Genomic DNA, 9,268 nt, shown 5'->3' with positions numbered 1-9,268 from the left:
AACGGATGCTGCGGTGGCTGTGGACAGCCGAGCTTTAACCTGTTGTGCTCTCAGACAGGGCCCAAGTAACAGTAGATTTTTGAAGAAATTCTTTTCTATTACTGATTCTGATTTTGCCTTTCGATTTCTCATATTTGTTAATGAGCCTATCTGGTGAAAATTTCATTTTATATCTTTCATATGCCTCTTTTAAAAATTTATGTAAAAGTTTTGCTTTCGTTTAAAATTTGATAAAGACATAGTTTACAGCCACCATGATCATGATACAAAAACATTCCCCTAGTTTCATCATTTCCTCGTGCTACCTCTTTATAGGTGCCTTTTTAATATACTTACATATGTGTGTTTGTTTTATTTTTTGAAACTGCTTGTTTGTTAACATTTCTTAGCATATTTTCCCATAAGTATTTTTAGGTCTTTATTTGCTAGATCCAAAGTTTGCACCCAGGTTGAGTTCATTTCTATTGACTGATTTTATTCCTTTGTATACATCACACTTTCCTCTTTCTGCGCATCTATGACAACGCTAGTTGTCATAAGCGTTTCCCCTGTACTCACATAAATAGAGAGAAGCTGGTGAGTTGGATGACTTGGACATAGGTTTTATGCATTATCTAAAGTAGTGTGGCTTCTCCTCTTTGCTGCCTGGGTTTTGTATGTGTCAGAATGCTTTAAAACTATAGCAAATTTACAAGTGTAGTTATTTTAGCAGTTGAAGAGGATATGTGGACAGTTTATTATCTCAAACTTTCTGTGACTATTTTGCTTTCAGATTTTCTCTGTTAAATTTACAGCTGTTCTATTGTCAGTATAAAGCTATAACCTGTGGATTATCTCTCAATGCCTCATAAAGTAGGAATGGAACATGGGAATACCCAAGAAAGTGCCAAATGAAGTAGAAATTTTTGATGAGTGAACACTTTTCAAGTTATGACATATCTATGGTAGATCTCCAATCTCCTAAGTTGATTGTTTAAAAACTGCTTATTTTTATGTGGAATATAGGAAAAACAGCCAAAGTTAAACAATGATAAACTTTAGAATTTACTTGTGAAATCTGACCACAGAACTGAGGCATATACAAGAGGAGGGATGAGAACTAGGTGGGGAAAGTCGAGAACTACAGTGGGCTACAGTCGAGGGCTCTGGGTTACTTGGTGGTAGGTCTGCTTTACCTCAAGGCTACACTTGAAAAGGGAGATCTTGTTCTCCCGAAATACTAACACAGATGTAAGCCAATGGAACCACAATAAACATATCTTAAAAAATAGAGAATAAAATAATCTAATTCATTTTCATACTTGTTTTCTGTGGAAGGGAAAGCTCATTCTACTGCTCTGGGAAGTAAAGTTCACCTTTATTTATTGCCTGATAAATTTGCAGGTATTTTGAATTCTAAATGGTCTGTTGCTTTCCCAAGTCTATATTCTTGAACCATCCTGGGTCATTCATTTGCTTCACCTTTCCTTTGGGTCCTCTACTATATCTTTATAGTTGGCTTTATAGTGGGTTCCTAACATATCTGCTAGAATCAGTCTTAATAGACTGTTCTGACCTGCTTAATTTTTATTACTTTATTATTTCAGACAGGGAGATGAGACTTGAAACTCCTTATTTGATATACTTGAGACAGTTTTATTTCATAAAGAGATACTGGAAAGCATCACAGGGGATCATTCATAGTCTCTGATTTAAGGTGTGGCAAGGTGATGACTAGCTCCGGAAAACCAAGACAAACTTCTCAGGCATTTCACAGCCATTAACAACAAGTCATCTATTGATTCATGTCATACGTAGGATGTATGTGGAAAAATATTTTATTACTACACAGATGTAGATACTTCATGAAGACTGTATACATGTAAGCCATTTTGAAGGAACTTGAAACCTAATGTCGAGAAAAGTAACTGATGGAGTTTTTCCTAGCTTCAGTTCTTCCTATTCTGTGCATGAAAAGATTCATAATGGAATGGAACATTGTCTAAGTAGTCAGTGTGAAAATATTTTCAGTGATAAGCAATCTCTTATTCAATATATGAAAGTTAAAACTGGATAGAAGCTATAATGTACATACTGAATGTGGAAAGTGCTTTCTCAAGAAGTCACAGCTCATTATCCATCAAAGGATCCATGCTGGAGAGAAACCTTATTATTGCAGTGTATGTGGGAAAACCTTTAGTGAGAATTTGCATGCCATCTTACATCAGAGAACTCATATTGTGGGAAAATATGACTATTCTGAATGTGGAAAAGCCTTTTATGAAAAATCATCCTTTATTATATTCAAGGGACTTCATTCCTTGGAAAAACCATATGAATACAGTAAATGTGGGAAAGCCTTCCCTGAGAAATCATCCCTCCTTGTACATCAGAGAATTCACACAGGAGAAAAACCTTTTATACGTAATGAATGTGACAGAGCCTTCACTCACAAGTCTCCCCTCCCAGGACATCTGTGAGGATAGATAGATTCTTACATAAATGCTGAAAGTGGGAAAAGCTTTTTCCAGAAGTCAGACCGTGTTATACCTCAGAGAATTCATACTGTGTTAAAACCCATTTAGTGTAGTATATTTGAAAAATCCTTCATCCAGAAGTCACAATTCACTGAGCTTCAGGGAATTCATGTACTAATAAAATCATAAGAATGGACTGAGCACAGAAAATCCTTCAGTTTCTGTTCAAGTCTTAAGTTATATCATGAAAATCAAGGAAATCATGAAAATCAATGGATGAGTTTTGGCACATCTTTCTTGATAAAATTTTATAAGTAAAATAATTTTCCTAATGTAATATATTCATTCTTTATCAATGAGAACATAATACAAATAATAATTATATAAAGAAAGTGTATTTTCACTATGGCATATAAAATGTGAATGGAATTTTGAATGGAGTAATTTGCATAACAAATTACAGATATGTGTATTTTGAGGTTAAATGCTTCTTATTATAATACATATCAAGAATCAGACATATGGTAATATTAATGTTAGCCTAGTATAACCATGGCCATTTAGTAATTACCCATAGAGGACATGAATAAAGCTTGTCAAAAAATGCTAATCACTTAGGAACTTCAGTTGGGAGAGGGAACTTGGTTGTCATACTCCTGAAGTTTTGTATACAATTCTTGTAGAAGATGGGAAGTGACCCACATGGCATAGCAGACCTCACCTGGCCTGCCTGCTGATTTCTTCAGCAGCGTAGTTTAATAGATCTGCCTGTCCTGACCCCACTCTACTTCTGAATCCTCTCACCCTCCTATACCTCTGGCCTACATCCCAGTTCTTCTGTGCATAAATAAGTAAATGTTTAAAAAAACTCTTGTAGAAGATGGATTTTTCTTTTAAGGTGGATTCATTTAAAGGTGAATTCATTCTTTTGTTTTTCATTTCAAAATGTGAATTGATCTATTTCCGCAGATGGAACCAGGATATTGGATTTGATCCTTCTCAGTCCTTTCTCCACTTACCGTGTCCTGCTAGAAGCTTGTTGTCATGGAAAGACATTGGTGTTTAAACCACATGGTCTTGGCTTTTAATCCTTGCTCACATTACTCAGCACATGTAACTTTGGGAAGTCATTTCTTTTAAACCACTAGTGTGTTTCTTTACCCATGTATGAAATACTGACTGAATTCATTCATTCATTTAAAAAATATTTATTTATTTATGTATACAAGAGCTGGTGTGTAGGCCAGAGGTGTGGGAGGGTGAGAGGATTCACCAGAGACAGTGTGGGGAGATGGACAGGTGGATTGACTGAAATACACTGCTGAGGGGGCAGAAGGAGACAGGAGAGGTCTGCTGCACATGTGGGTCAGCTTCCTGACTGGGGATTGAACTCAGGCCTCACTGGCTGCCAATTGCTTTGTAGTGCTGGGATTTAACTCCATGTGCCATCAGGGAGACACTGAGTTCATTCTTATCGAATATCTTCCCCTTTACCTTTCTGCTCTGTTTCTTCCAGTATGCTCATAATACCACTGGGAATGCTGATTTACATTCTACACACTGTGCTTCTGATTTTCCAGACTCCCTATCCTCTGTCCATTTCACTGACCTTGTGTCTAGTAAGCTCACGCTATGTCATGGAGACTTTGGTTACTTTTTGATCAGTTTTAGTTTAGTTTGCAAATACATAAATTATGGTGGTCACTCTTCAGACCCTGAATGTAAATGGACTAAGCTCATCAAAAAGGCACAGAGTAGCAGGCTGGATTAGAAAACAGAATCCAACCTTCTGATGTTGCCAAGAAACACCTAACTTCTAAAGATACATAGATTGAAAGTAAAGAATCAGAAAACAATTTTGCAAGCAAATGACCCTCAAAAGAAGACAAGGACTGCTATACTTATATCAGATAAAACAAACCTGAAACTAAAAAAGTTGACATGTAACATGGAGAGTCACTATACAGTGATCAAGGGGTCAGTATACCAGAAAAACTAACACTCATCAGTATGTACTCACCAAGTGAAGGCGCACCAAAGTACATTAAATAATTACTGCCATCTCTGAAAACAGATGTTAGAGAAAATGCATGTGTCATAGGAGACATCAACACCTCACTCTCACAAAGGGACAGATCAATGAGGAAAAAAGATAAACAAGTCCATAATAGCCTTAAATAAAGACCTAGACCACATGGACCTAACAGACATCTACAAAACTCTGCACCCCCAAAGCCTAATACACAGTTTTTTCAAGCACATGTGGAACATTCTCTTGGATCAGCCACATACTGGGCCACAAAATGAACATCAGTAGATACATGAAGACTGACATCATACCAACTATGTTCTCTGACTGTAAAGGCATCAAACTAGAAATCAACCACGCGAAGAATTCAAAGAAACCGGGGTGGTGTCAGAGACACCCAGCGTTAACAGCTCTTGTGAGTGGCTCAGTGACACCAACAACTAACAGCTCATTGAGACACCAGGCCTGGAGTTTTGATGCCCCTTTTAGGTGATGTCCGAGAGACAGGACCAGAGACCCAATCTCTGACCAAGGTCTTCTGCTTTCTTTCCTCCTCAGAGGTCAGCCGCTAGCTGCTTCTTTTCTTCTTTCGCTTCTGGTCTTTCTTCTTGCTTTGGAGGCCAGGAATGGGTTTTTCCTTTCTTTCTTCAGCGGCTGGAACAGTGGGTTTCTCAGCTCCTTCTGACCTTGGCTTATATCCTGTTTTAAGGTGCCATGCCCACAAGTCTGACTGACCATTTTTCAATCCTGTGGGTTAGCACCAACCAGCTCATTGCTCACACCTTACTGGTCCACTCCACAATTCAGGAAGTGTTCATAAAAGGGCAGTTGCTGGGCTCTGAGGAGCCATAGTCAGAATTGACTTGTGGAACAGCAGGGTGAGAGACTTGTGTTGCTTCTGGCTCCTGCTGCTGAGGTGGCTCCTGCTGCTACGGCAGTCAAAGGGACATACCTTAGCGTAATGAAAGCCACATATGACAAACCCACAACTATTATCATTCTCAGTGGTGAAAAGCTTTGAGATCTGGAACAGGATAAAGATGTCCGCTTTCACCATTGCTTTTCAGTATAATACTGGAAGTCCTAGCTATAGCAATCAGGCAGGGGAAGAACAGACAGAAAATTCAAATGGGGAAAGAAGTAAAACTATCACTATTTGCAGATGACATGATAATATATTTAGAGAACCCTAAAAAATCTATGGAAAAACTTATTAAAACATTAAGTCAGTTTAGTTAAAATAGCAGGTTACAAAATCAACACACAAAAATTAGTGACCTTCCTATATATATATCAAGCAATCAATCTGAAGAAGAAGAAATTAAGAAAACCATTCCATTTATAATTAAATACCTGGGAATAAACCTAAGGCAGGAGGTGAAAGACCTATAAAAAGGAAAATGACAAAACATTGTTAAAAGAAATAGGAAAAGACAAAAAGAAATGGAAAGACATTTCTTGCTAAGGAAGTCTTCAGAATCAGAAGATTAACATCAAAATGGCCATCCTACCAAAAACAATTTACAGATTCAATGCAATTCCAATAGAAATCTCAGTGGCATTGAGACAGGGGCATACAGGGCAGAGGGTAACAAGTTAACAGGGCAGGAAGCAGGAGGATGGAATGGCCACGCCCACCTACCTGGACCTACCTGGACTCTGAGACCTGAGAGCTACCCTAAGCCCCCAAAGGACAATCGGCCACAAACCAAAACCAAGGGCTGTAGCAAAACAACACACACACAAAATGGGCTGATGGGCTGTAGCTTGACAAAGGAGAGAGCCCGATAAGAGTTCTTATCCATGGGAACAATTGCAGGAAGCATTGGCTCCAGGAACAACAACCATGGAGTTTATTTTACAAACAGGGGAAAGAGAGCCCGCTGTATCCACAAATGGTGGCATCAATGATGGTCACCATCGGCCACCAGGAGTGCTGGACCATCACTGCTGGCCCCTCAGAGATGATGTCAGACACACTCAGTGTTAACAGCTCTTTGTGAGTTGTTTGGCGGCACCAACAAACAGGTCTTTAAGACACCAGGCCTGGGGATTTTGGAGCTCCTTTTGGGAATGTTAGAGACAGGACGGGAGGCCCCGTCTCTCTCAGAGTTCTTTGGCTTCTCTTCCTTTCTTGGAGGTCAACTACTGGATGCTTTTCCTCTTTTTTTTCTGGAGGCCAGGAATGGAGTCTCCCCCTTCTTCTTTTTGGAGGCTAGGACCATCTTTTTTTCAGAGGCTGGTGTTGTCTCCTCTGTTCATCTCTCTTCCTGGGTTGTTGTCATCTCTCAACTGCCTGTGACCCTGGCTTATGTCCTCTTTCAGGGTGCCTCATATATAAGTCTGATTAGACCATTTTTTAATCCTGTGGCTAGTTGGATGATTTAGCAGCAATCACCTCATAGCTTGCAACTGAATGGTCCATTGCATGATCCAGAAAGTGCACTGTTACCTGAAAGGTCTCTGAGTAGCAACTGCCACAACTGATATGTGGTAGAGCAGCAGGTTGCAAGAACCACTGTCCCTGCTAGCTCCCATTGCTGAAGTGGCTGGGTTCTGGCAACAGCATTTTTCAAAGAAATAGAACACATATTACTGAAATTCATGTGGAATCACAAAAACAAAACAAAACCAAACAAAAAAACCCTCAAACAGCCAAAGCTCCTGTGACTAAAAAGAGGGAGAATGGAGGTATTACACTCCCAGACTTCAAATTATACTACAAAGTGGTAATTAATTAGAACAGCATGGTACTGAAACAAAAACAGCTGCACAGACTAATGGAATCAAATTGCACATCCAGAATAAAACCACATGTATGTGGTCAACTAATATATGACAAAGGAAGAAAGAGTATCCACTGGAACAAGGAGTCTCTTCCAGTAAATGGTGCTGGGAAAATTATGCTGCTACATGCAAAAGAATGAAACTAGATTACTACCTCACACCATACACAAAATCCAAATCACAATGATTAAATGCTTGAATATAAGCTTGAAAACCATTAAAATATTGAGAAGAAAACATTGACAAAACACTTCATAGCATATACCTCAGCATCATCTTTGAGGAATCACATCCATTGTTTACATATGAAAATTATTATCTAAGGTCAATAAATTCCCATTTACAGTATAACTTCAACTTGCAGTTTCAATCTCAGCTACCAAAAATTTCCAGAATTAAAAAACACAGCAGAACTGCAGTGAACAAATGGTGGTGGGCTGAAGGCATGAAGGGATGACCCAGCCAAGGGCGCCAGGAGGTTGCCCTGACACGGCAGGTCTTTGCTCAGATGTTCTAGACTTGTCTGACTCTCCAGGTACAGGGTTTGAGTTTGACCTGGGACCCAAATTCTTTTGAGTTTGACCTGGGACCCAAATTATTTTGAAGTTTTAAAGAAAAAAAAATCACTTTGCTTAACACTTTTCATCTACTAAAGACAAAGGGAATCATTTCCAAGACTTCCATGTGGTAATTGAAATTAAAATTTTTAAAATTTTTAATGTTGTTTTCAAATAGTTTATTTTCAAATAACTGGTTCCTTGAAACACTTAAGTTGGTTACTTGAAACACTTAAAGTTAATATTCACTTAAATATTTGAAGGTAGACAAGCGGTATCCCTGAGGGGGAGACCGTCCTTGGGAGGCAGCTATAACCATTTCTTCTGTGTGGTGGAGGACGGGGAGATAATTGCTGTGCACTCTGCCTCAGGGACAGAGTGCGGTGGGGACGGTCCCTCTGAGGGCTGTCAGTGCGACGGTAAATTGGTCTTGGATTGTAGAAGCCATGGCGTCAGGTATTTAACCTCTTTGTTGAGAGGGACTGTGTGCTTCTGGTGCTGGAAGAATTATAAACAGCAGTTTATAAGAAGCACTGATTTTGTTCCTCTGTGTAAGTAGGAGTTTTTTTTTCAAGAAAGGTTTTGAAGAAGTGTATTATGTTTTCTTAAGCTGCTTAATACATGGCGCTATAACCTTGTATATGTAATGGACAACCTCAAAACCACCACCTACTTAAAGCCAGCTGTACATCTGTTAAATATTAATGTATTTAAATATTTAAAATACTTGTTATATGCACTGAGTCACATAAGATTAGTTGTACTGGAACAGGCATCGTGCACTAATATAGGAAGGCAATTTCTTGTATCTAGACTGATAATTTTGGTTTTGTTTTATTCTCACAAAGATATAATTTCCTAATTTCTAGGTGGGGTCAGCAGTTAGATTTAGGTAAGAAAGATACGCTAGGTGTTCAAAGGCAGCACTCTTTCTCCGGTGTTCAGAGCTATTCCCAAAAGATTATCTGAAAACTTGAGGAATGCGGATTGTTGCGAATCTGTAATAAAGTCACTTTTAAGTCACTTTAGTAATATGTATGACATTTCCTCGGAATCTACTTTAAACATATACTCTTGGTTGATTTCTTCCTTATCCATGGCAGTGAGGTGAAAGAACTGTTCAGGATGTAACTGAGGACAGTGGCTCCTAGTTATTTTTTTTTCTCTCTGGCTGTTTGCATTTTGGGTGATGTGATCTGTATTTTTATTTTATTTATTTAGTTTATTATTTTTATTTATGTGTCTGTTATTCATTTTACAACAATGTGTGCTTGCCCTCTCCCCCACCACCACCTGACCTCCTCTGATCCCTCTCTGTTCCCCTGTACGATCTCTGGTTTATAATTGGCTGTTTGTGTGAGCTGGTCTGTATTTTTAAATTTCATGTTTCTAGGCTTCTTAGAAAATGATGTATTAAATAAATATCGAAATGGTCACCT

The sequence above is a fragment of the Condylura cristata genome, unplaced genomic scaffold (assembly GCF_000260355.1).
Source record: "Condylura cristata isolate star-nosed mole 26May11 unplaced genomic scaffold, ConCri1.0 scaffold00062, whole genome shotgun sequence".
In the NCBI taxonomy this organism is placed as follows: domain Eukaryota; kingdom Metazoa; phylum Chordata; class Mammalia; order Eulipotyphla; family Talpidae; genus Condylura; species Condylura cristata.
The sequence above is the reverse complement of the archived record's forward strand: the minus strand, read 5'-3'. Positions refer to the sequence as shown.